Source organism: Chrysoperla carnea, chromosome 2 (genome assembly GCF_905475395.1).
Source record: "Chrysoperla carnea chromosome 2, inChrCarn1.1, whole genome shotgun sequence".
NCBI classification, from domain to species: Eukaryota; Metazoa; Arthropoda; class Insecta; order Neuroptera; family Chrysopidae; genus Chrysoperla; species Chrysoperla carnea.
This window is the reverse complement of record NC_058338.1, coordinates 17143978-17158176: the sequence shown is the minus strand read 5'-3', so window position 1 is coordinate 17158176 and position 14199 is coordinate 17143978.

Sequence of the window (14199 nt, the reverse complement as noted above, 5' to 3'; positions counted from 1 at the left end):
GTCCACCAACGTTTGTATCTGAAGGCAATTTCGTCAATATGTTTATATTTCGTCAATATATTTATAGTTCACTCTAGAGAAGAGTATCATAAAACGAATTTGATTCAAAAACAGTTTGAAATTTTGATATTTTTTGATCTAGGACGACAAAAAAAACCTCTTTTTCAAATTTACTACTCTGATCTTTTAAAGTGTTGTAAGTAATTGTAACATTGAGACCTGCCTGTAGTCATTGATGAGTATTACAGTACGATTCTTAGACGAAACAATCATGTACTCGAATCATTCTAAGCATTTATTCTCAAAATTTAGCGTTATGTTTACAGCTAAATTTGACATAGAACACAAACATAAAAGCTAAGTAGTAAATGAATAAACAGTAAAAACAAAATTTATTATATTTTGTACTTATTATTATTTTGAATTTAATTTGCATTTTACTCGAAGAGTAAAAGCACATGGACAACTATTCTCTCGGTTACTACTTAAACTAAATATGGTTGACGTACCATAGATATCAATATCTTTCCTAAAAATGATAAATTATCCAAGGTATTACATCTGATCCTACATATCCACATAGAATGTTTGCACCCGATTTTGGTGACCCCCTTTTTAAAAACAGATGGATAAATAAAAACTACCATTTCATTCATCTTTTGTATTAGATGGTTGTGCACACACGCACATTATAATTCATAACAAATATGTTAATTTTAATAAACTGTCTTTTTTAAATTTCATATTTTTTTCTTGTGAAAAGAAAATGCAAATAAGTTTTTTTTTTGGTATTTTTCTCTGCTTTTATTATTTTATACTTTTAAATAAGAATTTTTCGAAATTTGTTAAAACCTTTTTTTAATGAATAACGAATTTAGCCTCACTTTTTCGTCTTGAGCACGATATAAAAATTTCAGCTTGATATCTCATTTTGTTTTTGACTTCGTGTCTACAGATAGACGGACAGACGGATGGATAACCGGAAATGGACTAATTCGATGATTTTATCAACACTTTTTCCAAAATTTTGTCAATCATCAATATTTTTAAGCGTTACAAACTTGGGACTAAATTTAATATACTAATAATGATATATTTCATATATACATGGTATAAAAAGTAGGCGTGAAAGCCAGCAATAATAGAAAAGTGAAAAAATAACTAATAATCCGAGAAAAAAGCTCAATCGATCTAATTGGCTTACGTCGAAAAATCGATCTGATTTTGATAAAATTTGATATGATATACTTTGAACGTTTGGGATGATCCTTGACTACTATGTTTTCTAAAAATCAACCCCTAGAGAAGTGAAATGTGATGAAAGGGGTGAATAATTTATTTGGATATTGTTCATATTAATTTTATCTAAAAATTTGAGAATAATTGAGCTTAATTTGAAATTGATAAAATAAAAAAGCTATCTGTAAGTCTCTAACATACAATGATTTTTACAACTATTTAGATTAAAGCACCCAATTTCAAATTTTAATTCAATGACATATAATAATTTTATAATAAAATATTTTAACTCGAACATTTGAGTTTCTTTAAATGTAAAAGTAATAATAAAAATAATAGTGCTTACAACATAAAAATGATAAGAAATGATAATAGTGGTTTTTTTGTAATGAAAATATGGAAAGTTTAGAAACTATTTATTTCATACTTTGCATATATTTTCATATAATTGTGAAAATTCGTAGTTTAAAAGTTTAAATTTGAGACAATATCAGTTCAACAAACCATACATATCCAAAAACGACTTATTCGACATAATACTGCTATGAATGAAAATATAGTGTGAGATTTCGTTAAATTCCTTAAGAATGATGAATTAAAATTTTTGTATACGAACTGAATTCTTAAACACTTAAGGGTGTAAATTAAAACTCATATAATCGAAGACGCTCTGAACAATATTTTACAATTGGTGAGTATTATTCGATAAATATAGAATCACTATTAAATAAAAGTTAAAATTTGTACAGTATTTAGTTTCAAAATAACTTTATATGGTATAAAGTTTCACCAAATTCTCAAAAAAACGTATCCCAAAAGTGCGGGAAAACATTTTTGTATAGAATTGAATAAAAATACTTTTCTAGGCTAATTTTGATCAACACAAAACAAAGGTTGAGTTACTTTTAAATCCACCGAAGCGAGCGGATATCATGCTAGTAAAATATAAAAAGTTTGTCTCATATTTTTGAGCAATGTATTCGTTTTTCGAAAAATTGTTTCGAATAAACGTTTTATGGCTTGTTTGGATGAACAAATTTCCAATTTAAACTGTGCTTCTATTTTTTACCAGTAAGCAAAGGTTGATTTTTAAAAAGACCTGTATGTCTAGATGAACTTCTAAAAGCTGATTCAGTACAATTTTTTATCCTCCATAAATTTGTTTAAATCTTCCAGCTTATTCTCAAGTTAAAAGGGACACGCTATACAGAATGTTTAATTTATATCTTGGTATATAAATATCACGAGTATGACAGAATTCATGCGTTAAGCAAAGCATCCAAATGAGAGGTATTATATACATGTGTTGAAGCTTCGATATGCGTTGAGATAGTTGTAAGACGCTTGGAGAGTGGGAGTTTCTCAGTTGAATAGATGAACTACAACAGATGAGCCACGATACTTTGTCATATTCGTTGATATTTATATGCCAAGATGTAAATCGAACATTCTGTATATTGCATCAAACATACAATACGAATATGCTTAAATTAACGGGACTGCAATGATATAAAAAAGTTGATAAGTATTTCAATTTTATAACTGAAATTAATTTACATATTGAATTGATGGTGCAGTTATTATCTTCACTATTCACTCTATTACATACCTTATATCCAGAAAATGTACAAGTAACTCATATTTTATTAATATATTATAGGACTTTTATGATATAATTTCCGTCATTATTATTAACTTAAAAACATGGTTGAAGAATATAATCGGTTTTTTTTATACATTAAATATTCGTTTATATGCTCTGCAATATGATGAAGTGAAAGCAGAGTGATATTAGAAAAATTTTCGAGAGAATTTTGTACTGATGAGAGAATTTTGAAAAAATTTCTTCAAATTTTCATCGATCTTACTTAATAAATGTCAAAAATGACCATCGTTAAAATTTATTTGCCAAATTTCATTCAAATCGGATTTAAATTGCGACTGCTACCCATACTGACCAATATAAAATTTGGCATGAAGAAGGGTTTTGGTATTTGAAAGGTCGTAAATGAGAAAAATCGAAAGATAAACAAAGGGAAAGGGGTAAAATTAAAATATTTTTGTATTTTTTGATCATTTTTAAGCTCCCAAGCTACGAATTTTTTTATTTTCCGGAGGAATGAAAAAAATATGGATAGTTTTATTTTCTGAGGAACGTTCCGGTTTAAACAGGGGCCAAGTTCGTTTTGTTTTAAATGGTATTACATACTTTTTGTAGTAGACACTTTCTTTGACGCAAAAACTAACTTTTTTAAGAAAATTTTGAAATCCTTTAACCATTTTACGATTCAAATTAGTAAATAATATATCTTCTTAGGAAACCTCTAGTTGTTCGTCGCTAATTCATCGAAAAACTATTGTGAACAAAAAAAAAACATATTTCGTAAAGTGTAAATTTCTTCTAACAATTTTAAGGAGAAAACTTTATTCTTACCACCAGAAACTCACGACATTTGGCTTTTTAACAAAATACATTTGCCTTCTTATAATTTATTTTGTTAATTGCCTTTTTATTTTTTGCTAACTTTATTCCTTGTTTCCTGTTCTTCGTATGCTTGTTTCTATAGAATATTCATTGCATTAAAATGCGTATTAAATCATTTTGATGAATACCAAACACGGCACATATTTGAAAATATCACAACCAAACACGGTCGAGACAGGCAGCTATAGAAAATTGTATTATAATTATTATAACGGCGACAATAGGAACGAAAATGAGTAGATTTTGAAATACAAAGGAAATCATTGAATAATAAATTATTATTATTGCAATTGTGTATTGTTGGTTGTCTATATACCTACATAACACAACATACCATGTATAATTATAATTGATGGACAGACAGATGTATTGAATGAATAGGATCAGCAATAGATTCGATTCCTATATTTGAATGTACAGGATCTTCTATCTATAAACGATGATTAAAAGTTGTTGGAAGTGACACATCATTATTAACCCTGCTGATAACGTGACCTCCTTGTGAAGTTCAATTTTTATTTCGTTTTCTGGTTTTTAGCACAAAATTCTCAACATCACACGTGTGAGACTGGGGCTTCCCACTGTTTCCATTTTTGTAAATATTTGTATTATTTTTAACGTGACCTCCTTGCGATTCCACGTATTCTTAGAACTCTCCAGCCAGCAGGATGTTTAGCCTAGAACTCTCCGGCCTCTTGCATGCCGAGTTATAGTTTATGGTTCTCGAAATACTTTGTACAATCTAAACTACCTATCCCTGCGAGTACATGTCTGTTCATTTTTTAAAATTATAACAAGTGCGGAATTCCAAGTATAATTCGTTGAAATTCCGCACTTGTTAGAATATTTCCTCAACGATGGTTGAGTTGGGTAGTTGTATCAACTCCAACACACTGTACTATAGAATTCTATTTGCCTTTTGTCACGAGAATTGGTTTGTGTTTATCTGTATAATAATTGTCAATCATAGATAACTAACTGAGTGATAGATTATACATCCCTCACTTGTATATATAATGTAATACAGGATGAATCTGTAGTTCGAAGACAGTAAAGAAAATGAAGGTGATCTAATTCTACGAAATAATAACACCATAAAAGTATTCATCGATTTATCGAATAAACCTAGAGGAAACAATAAGTGGACTCTTTACGATATTGTGATAATGCTAGATATGTATGTGTAATTAGATGCCAATCACAACCATTCACAAAGCAGTCAGGATCATGAAAAATTGTGAGATTATAAGGAGTTGTCATAACTGATACATAAAGGCCAGGCTACAAATAAAAAATTACCGGTTAAAAAAATTTGATTATGCTTTCCTACTACTTTTTTTACCCACGCCTTCACAGCTACAGTATTACGAAAGACAAAAAAAATAAAACTGATGCATTAGAAAAGGAAGGCTCGACCGTGATATTGATTATTATTATAAAAAACGATGAATCCATAAGAAAAAAAACTCAGAGAAGACTTAACAAAGATTAATAGTTCTTTAATACTAAGGCTGAGGCCTTCAACTAAATTTGTTTAACTTTCAAAACATTTTTTATATGAATTATCAACAAAAATTAGTAGGTACCAAATATATTTAACCTATCAACTTGTCTATATTTATTATTGAACTAGAGATTCATCCTTTATGCTTATTTAATGAATTATATTTTATAGGTAATGACTTGTGTCTAGTAGACTATGGGCCCATAATGAAGCAAAATTTCTATGAATTTTTTTTGTCTGCTATTTGCAGGACTGGTAAAGAAAACTAAAAGGGGAAATGAAGAATTGCTACATCATTCCCCATGGATCGACTAGTTTATATAACTTGACATTTTGGTTTTTTCTTTTCCAAAAAACATCGTATTTCGACGATAAGAAATTTCGAAATTTCGATATGAAAAATATTTTTTTTGAGTACATAATACGCAGAAATGAAGGGCAGGTTGTTTGAATTTTATCGAAAAGCTTGAAAATGATTAGAAAAATTGAAGATTTTAGTGGTATATCCGAAACTATCTTTTTTATAAACACCGGTTTGATATCAAATTCTTGAAAATTTAAAAATGAATACTATAATTTTTGAGTGTATTGAGGTCCTTCCCACAAAAATAAAACTAGGCAAAAACTCAAATTAGGGCAATATTTTCGAGGTTTTTTCGAATACTTAGAATTAACATTGCCTCTTCATTGCAAACAACATATAAAAAATCAAGAATACAAGATTTGATGAAGCGTTCATCCACTTTTGATGTTTAAATTGATTGAATTATTTCTTTTGAGATAAACATTAGGAAAATTAAAACGCGATTTTTATAAACTTGAGAATCGAGTCATGTTGGAAGCTTCCTTGGTATTATTACCAAACTTTTTAAATGGCAAGTAAAACGAATCGTAGAACTAATGCTTTTTTATGGGCTTACGGTCTCTAATTATTGACTATCATATGTACTTTACCTATAGCTGTTTTACTTGCACTTGTACATGTAATATGTTAATAACAAAGATGTACCTATATTGACAGAAGTGATGTGATAAAACACTACCAGTTACTTGTTCTGGAACACTTTATTACATTATTCTGTTCATGTGAGAGAGATTAATCTGAGAGTGTTTATATAAATTGAGTGAGTGTTTTCGGAATTAAGGGCTTTAATAAATTAAATTGATTAACTGATTATAAACTCCTGTTTGAAATGTTCGATTTCTTTTATAATAGGGCTTCACTACTTATTCAAATTGAATGTAATTACCTACTTCTGCGATCGGATATAATTACTCTTATCATAATTGTCAAGTATAATTTTAAACCAAAATGCGAAAGTAAATTGAATACGGTATTTGGCTGATGTCAAATTTGCCATATTACGCAAGAAAAATTTAAAACTAGACTTGATACCATGACAAAATTCGAAGATTGTTGCCATCTCCTTTTAGTAAAACAAAGTTTTATATGTATTGTATCTATCTGAATGGTGATATCGGAAAATGACGTCACTCACCTATATCTTCATCTATTATTTCAAGTATAATTAGGAGTTTTAAAAGTTTATTTTTTGCGTACTACGTAAAGAGTTTTAAGGATGTATGAGCATGACAACAATGTTTGATTTATAGGCTCAAAATTTGTTTGTAGGTAGTCTTATACTCAAATAATATGTGGTTAAAATTTCAGCTTAGGTATCCGTGCAAATTTTTAAGAAAAAAGTCATTAAAAATCGATATAAAATACATTGGCTCTTATGGAGGAATCTCAAAAAACGACATATTTTGGAAGTTTTTGATAATTTTCATTTGGAATGAATGAAAACAAATTTAAAAAAACTTTTTAATAGAAAGTAAACATATTAGCAATGGATTAGAAAAGAAAAAAACTAAGTGTCACCGTCCATATAAGGGATGTAAGTGCAGGGTAGATTAAGGGTTGATATTATTTTTATCTTATTTTCAACTTTGATGATGAATTTTGTTATAACTTCATGAATGTAGACGAAAAATAAGAATAAAATTTTTCGATATGTGTCTTGGTTTTCGAAATATCGAAAGCTAAATAATTAAACAAAATTTTCAATTTTCGATATTTTGAAAATTTAGCCAGATATCGAAAAATTTTATTCTTACTTTTCGTCTTATATCGTCAAGTAATAATATAAATTTATCATCAAAATTGAAAATATCTATTTTTAAATTTGTGCCCCCACTACCATGCTCATACATCCTTAAAAACAAGTTCACTTTTTCGCCGTGCAGTGAGAATTCTTCACCACAAGTGATAAAAAAAATTTAATCAACAGACTCATTCTTTTTGGGAAATTGTATCATAGATTATTAAAATGACTGGAAAATTTCTTAATTTAATATTCTTGAACTAAGAAATCATTTTATCAGTGTACCGAATAATGCTTTGTTATAGTGATGCACGTAGAAAAGATTAAAGCATACTTTTCAGGTTGGGATGGCATGAGGGCTTTGAACATTCTTCTTTCACATGTGTCTATTTATTTGAGGAATGGAATTCATCCTGTAAAGATGTCTAGCACAACCCATAAAGTATATATAAATATTTAATTATTATAAATTCTATAGGTTTGAATCAAGTTGTGAGGTTAGATTGTGTCATAGTGCGTGTGTGGTAAATACATGAGATATTAGCTCTTGTACGATAGTGAGTGTATATGGTCGATGTGTCATTCGAGTGACCATCGCAGTGGTCAAACATACACATACACAACAATATCCCAGGGGCTATGTACTAGGTATAACCATCTACGTCATCGATGATATTAAAAATAATATTATCAGAAGTAAAACCATAAGATTGTAGACTCTTAGGGATTTTAGAAAAATCTGATGAAAATTGAACACATGTATTGGTATTTTTTTATTTATCCCCAAAAGAGATTTATGAGCTATTTCAAGACAAGATAAAGCTTTGTTTCTCAAGAAGTAAAACTTTGACTTAAGTGTACTAAGTACGTCTCATTTTCATTTTCTTGATTGTTTACACAATCGATATATACACGGGGCGACTTTATACTTAAATTTTAACAATAAGAAAACCAACTTCAAAAACCAACCTATTCGAAAACAAATTCATATGTACTAAAAACATTAAAAACATTTTCTCATTTTTATTTTTTCAAAGAGTATAATACCTCAACAGCCCTTAAATAATGAAAATATGTTTGGCTAATAAGTTTATATAAATAATATACAAAGCATAGCTACTGATTTGGCGAAATAAATTTTATCTTGCGCACAACTAAGATGAATATTCGATCAAAACAAAATAAAACATTCGAAAAATTTAGTTTTTATTTCCCTTGACTTTGAATATTAAAAAAATATTTAATGTGCATTTATAACTGATTTTCTGTGAGTTGTTGCGCACTCTCAAAATTAAATATTAAGAAAAGATCACTTAATATTTGCATAGAAATAGGATTTTAGAAAAACTGAGTTAGCAAAATGTTATTTGAAATAATTTCCAAGTTGAAGTAATATGTATATTGAAAACATTTTTACAGTATATGTAATGTACATTATTTAATGAATGTGCGTTACGTATAATATGAATCAAACGATGATAGTCTCGGTTGGGTGCTGGTTTGCTTCAATGGTTTGCCTGTCATTGGTCAACTGGTCACCTATTGTCAGATACAAATGTGTATTGTTGAGAACTCAAACCAAATTGTTGACCACGTGGTCTTAAATAAATTACCCACCAGAATTATATAAATATAACAGAAACCCATGAAACAAATGGTGGAAACGCAAAAAAATTATGCATTATTATACAGCTTACTATATACTATGTATTTACTTGCGCTTCCACCATATTTGTCTAAAATTGTGAACAGGTAATTGAAGGGTACTGAAGTATTATTTGTTATTATTCAGGTTTTGTGAATAGATATTTATTAGACAGTATGCAAGCGCATCAAGCTTCACTGCTGAAGGCTCCATTCAGGCCAAAGAATAGGCAAAGGTCTGTCGAATAGATATGAGTGAAATTTTTACTTAGCAGTCGAGCAAGCGAATTATTATTTTTTTAAATTTTATTCTAAAAGAACTTCTTTTTACTTGTGTGTTCTGGTTGTAGCGGATGCATAGAAAAAATCGTTTGGGAATTAGTGAGTTTGCTTATTAGTTTCTTAATATTACTTCTAATAAATGTTTTAAAGAACGTCTTTTCGAGGTTAAACTGTCTCGATAATCTTACAAAATTATCATTACGAGTAAGCATTATTAATTTTATTTAAAGTTAAATCTTAAAAAAAGTTTATCTAGAAATTTCCTAGAATTTAAATCTTTAATAATTTTCTTTTAAAATTCTTCTAACACAATATCTTATAAATATGTAGTGTAAAAAGCTATGTAAGGAAACACAATAAAATATTTTTCACAATATATCTGAGAAGATATAATAAGGCAGCTCGACATTGAAAGAAAATGCATTTTCATTGTGCATATAATAACTTAAGTGCTTTATATAAGCTTGTAATAAGTACTTGCACTTTAAATGTATGCACATCGAATCATTGTCACCAAGAAGAAAAATATCACTTTAAATTTATCTGAATCGGATAAAAACGAATGTATTCATTTAACACTTACATAAAAGCAGACAGACAGACAAACAGACAGTAAGACTTCAAATACAGGCTGCTTTTAAGGTGATTGTAAACCTACAGTATTGTAAAAAAAGTTTTGGTTTATTGCACGGTATATAAAAATAAACCAAATACATGCTTTGTAGTCAAGTAATGAGTTGTTTCTGGATTTAAAATACCACGGAACTACAAAAATATATAATATATTGTTTGCTAGTGATTCTTATAAATTTGATAATATAGATATCGCTCTTCATCATTACTCTAACTATAGTCGTCTCTGTTATTCAAATGATGGATCTTCGATGAATTCATAACTAAGTTAAAATTTTGTTTTTATATCTCAGCAACGATTGTCTAAATTTTTTTTTTAATCACACTTTCTAGATTTTTTTATATAGAAATATGCAATTGATAAGAATAACCTATATCATCATTTTTTCAGCCAACATTGAACGATAAAATAATAATAAATAGCCCGATTGTTTATGAATATTCTAGTTCTTAGCTACTATATACGAAAATTTCTAGCCTACAATCGTTCCAGGTTTAATCGTATTATATTCATTTTCGTCTGTTTGAACAACATCGAATTTCTCGGTAAAAGCGATTGACATCAAAGGATTTACTATCATTCCACTTATTTCACCTGGGTTTTTAAAATACCAAAATAAAGAACCACATATGAACATTGTATCAAAATTTATAAAAACTATAATTCGTCTGTTATTTATTCACTCTGAAGTTTTGACATAATAATTATCATAACAAAATAACTTTTTTTTTCTTTACAATAATATAATTTGTTCCATAAACATTTGTAAAATCTATTTATTAAATTATTAAAAAAAAAGCGTGACATTTTATACAAATATCAGAATTTTTTATGTTCATAATATTTTAATATGTAAATGAAATAATATATATGTACATAATATATCATTTTTAATAACTAATTCAAAAATATTTATAATGGTTTCGTAACCAACCGCAGCGGCGGCTATCTGCTTGTAATACAATTTAGAATTCTTTGCGTGCACAGCCAAGTTTGTTGCCACATGCGGTATTATTTATTATTCACTAACAGCTACCAAACCGCTTTGCTAGAAAATTTACATTTATCCCTATTTTGTTTGCTATTACATGGATTTTATTTCTTTTCTTTTGAAACCCACACAAGAAGTGTGTGGTAGTTCTCTTTCTTAGAGAAAAGTAAATGAAGTTATTCCTTATTATCTCGGAAAAATTTTCTACAAGAAAAATTTTTTTACCAAATTTCAAGTGAATACGTCCTGTAATTGGTTTGTTTAGGATTAAAAAATATCGTACGTTAATCAAAACATCAAAAAATTATCATTTTATGTTATGATGACAGTCTTCTTAGTGATTTCAGTATTTTACAGCGTATATAAAAAAAACGCATAAAATATTTAAAAAAAAAAAAGTTTGTATATTATGAGAGAAAACATAGCCACTATTGCTGGTTCACTGTGTAAAGCATAACTAAACGCATGAATAATAACTGGCTATTTCCTAGAATATAAAAAAAAATTGTTGTATTATATTTCGAACATCAACAGTTTTATAATTTTAATGGAATCATTTGTTGTTTCATAAAAATTAAATAAATAAATTTATCAAAATGTATTATTTTACAATTTTTAATAAAAATATTTTTATTACACTTATTTTAAAACGATCAATGTTTTGATACGACCGTATGAAGAATATACAGTAGAATCTCGATAGCTTAAACCTTGATAACGTAAAAACCTCGATAAATTAATAAACAATAAAGTGCAAAGCCTAAATAAATTAAATGAATAAATTGGGCATTGGACGTCAGTAACTTCAAGTAAAACTTTGACGATATTCACTAAAATCAGTTTTATTCCCAATTTTGGTTTTTAAAAATAATTATTGAATATTTAGTTAATGGAAAAAAGCAATATTTATTTTTAAGCGATCAAGCTTTTGATGTGAACACATATGGAAAACAGATTCAGGAAATTTGACAAACAGATAAGTTATAGATTTAAGTATAGATAGAAATATATAGAAGAACATCGAAATACTTTCCAACATGTAAGGGATTTATCAAAAGATTATAGGGTTTTAGTACCCTTTAGACATTTCAAAAGGAAGAAAAATTGCGTCTATATGTTTAGAGAAGAGTTTTTGATTCGAACTTCTACAGATAAACATCATTTTTAATACATTTTCCATTTTAACCATTTGTTATTTCTCCACGTATGTTTCCTGTTCAATAAATATAAATATTATGTGTTGGGACTGATAAAAAGTAAAATTTGTATTTCACAAAAATAACTACATATATTTATATGTTTTTTTTTATACGTTTATTATCAGATTATTATTGAAAATTTTGCATATTTCTCCGAAAATATGTTTAAATATTTTGAGTATCACGACTTTATCACATCACGAATTAAAATAGATAATTTTAGTAGTCTGAATTTCTAGGTTAGGTTATATTGGCTGTCCACGAGGACACACTTAGGCTATACCATTGTGATACCATATATGTGTGTTACCACCTTTCCGCTGATAATTTCATTTATCAGCTCCTTAATTTCAGAGGCTGAGTCTGAATTTTAATAGAATGAAATTTTCAGATACTGAAAGCACGTAACTGTTTAATGAGCTTTTATTAATTTAAAAATGTTTTTGCTTATTCACATTGTTCAATTTTGAACTTGCTCAACCAAAAAGTATTAAATAGTACAGCTTTAGGATACATGAGTCTCTTAATAGTATAAATAGTATTTATGAAAACTTTTTCTGTATACATTGATTCCGAATAAGAATACTAACCAGTTTTTAATTATGTTTGACCTGATTTGTGGTTCAAACCTCCATAAAATTATATTCAAATCAATATATATAAATATTTCGATAAATAAATGAGCTTATTTATGGTTTTTTCAGCAATTTCAATTCTAGAACCAATTTGAAATAAGCACTTTTTAAAATCATATCAGTTTTTATATATTTAAATATATTTATGGGTTTTTGTTAGAATTCAATCTCTATAGTAGGTAAAAATGTCGTACCTGGTATTTTATTTAGATAGCTATTTTTATTTTTCTAATTATAAAGGGGGGGGGGTGTGCAATTTTAATCTATAATGGTTAATAGATCGTTTTGTAGTTTTACGTTCTTTCATTTCATCAGTTTTACGTTCTGTTTACTGAACCAAATTTAAAACACAAACTTGTAAGTATACCAAAAGTTAGGGCAGCATTTTCTATTTTCGGCTTGCAAATAACTTTATTTATATTTTACTTGAAAACAACAGAAGAAGGGTAACGAATTTCACAATTTCTTATAGTAGTCGGCTACAAAGCAATATCTTTCATGCAATGAAGAGTGATTCTCAAGATGCAATTTGTACGAGGCATTCCACTTTACCCATATTGTGTAACGCCATATTATTTGTTTTCATGTTAAATGGTTTGAAAATTCAAATGAACATGTACTGAATGAGTTCTGTGTATAAAACTTTATACTGTCAATAAAAAATTATTAGTTTCCAATATATTTTAAATAAAAAATGTATATATAATAAAAACAAGGGATATTGAACTTTGTTATTTTGAAAACAAATTCTTTAATTTGTTTAATGTATTTTTTTGCATTTCGGTACGTGTAAATTTCAATTTTTATGATTGGCAATTTTATATTGTTTTCATTTTATGCTGAGTATGTGATACATTATTGACAGGATGTCCTGGGAAAACTTCAAGAATGAAACTCCAAAAAAGCTAGAAATTTTAAACACACATACGAAATACGTTCACATGAACTTTTTTTCTTTTTTTGATGCAAGAGTTAAATAATCTTGAAGCCCAAGGATCGTCGGAAAATCCCGTAATTAAGCTGAAAATGATCACCTTTGAAAGTTATGGTCGCTTCCTTACTTGTGATTTTGGTACTTCACAAATTTTTCCCGAGAACACCTTGAGCATCCCCTTATCCGTACATAAGACGTAAGTGGGTAAGCTATAATGAAAACCTCAATTTGGTATCCACTTGGAAGACAAAAAGAACGAGACGTGCCGTGGGACACCCGGTAGAAACTATATTCATTTCGCACATTGGTACATTATAAACGTAGCGATTTTTAGCGAAAGACATACTTTTGATTTAGTAGTCAACCCAATATTTGCGTATATTACGTTTGGTTTGATTAGGATATTTATTATTAAGTAACCTCAAAATATCATTCAAGAAAATTTGAGAATTATTTTTTGTTGACCATTATTATTTATTTGCTAAGTATGCAGGGAAGAATATGTCGTAATGACGTGGCTATATTGCACTGCCTATTAAATTGCACC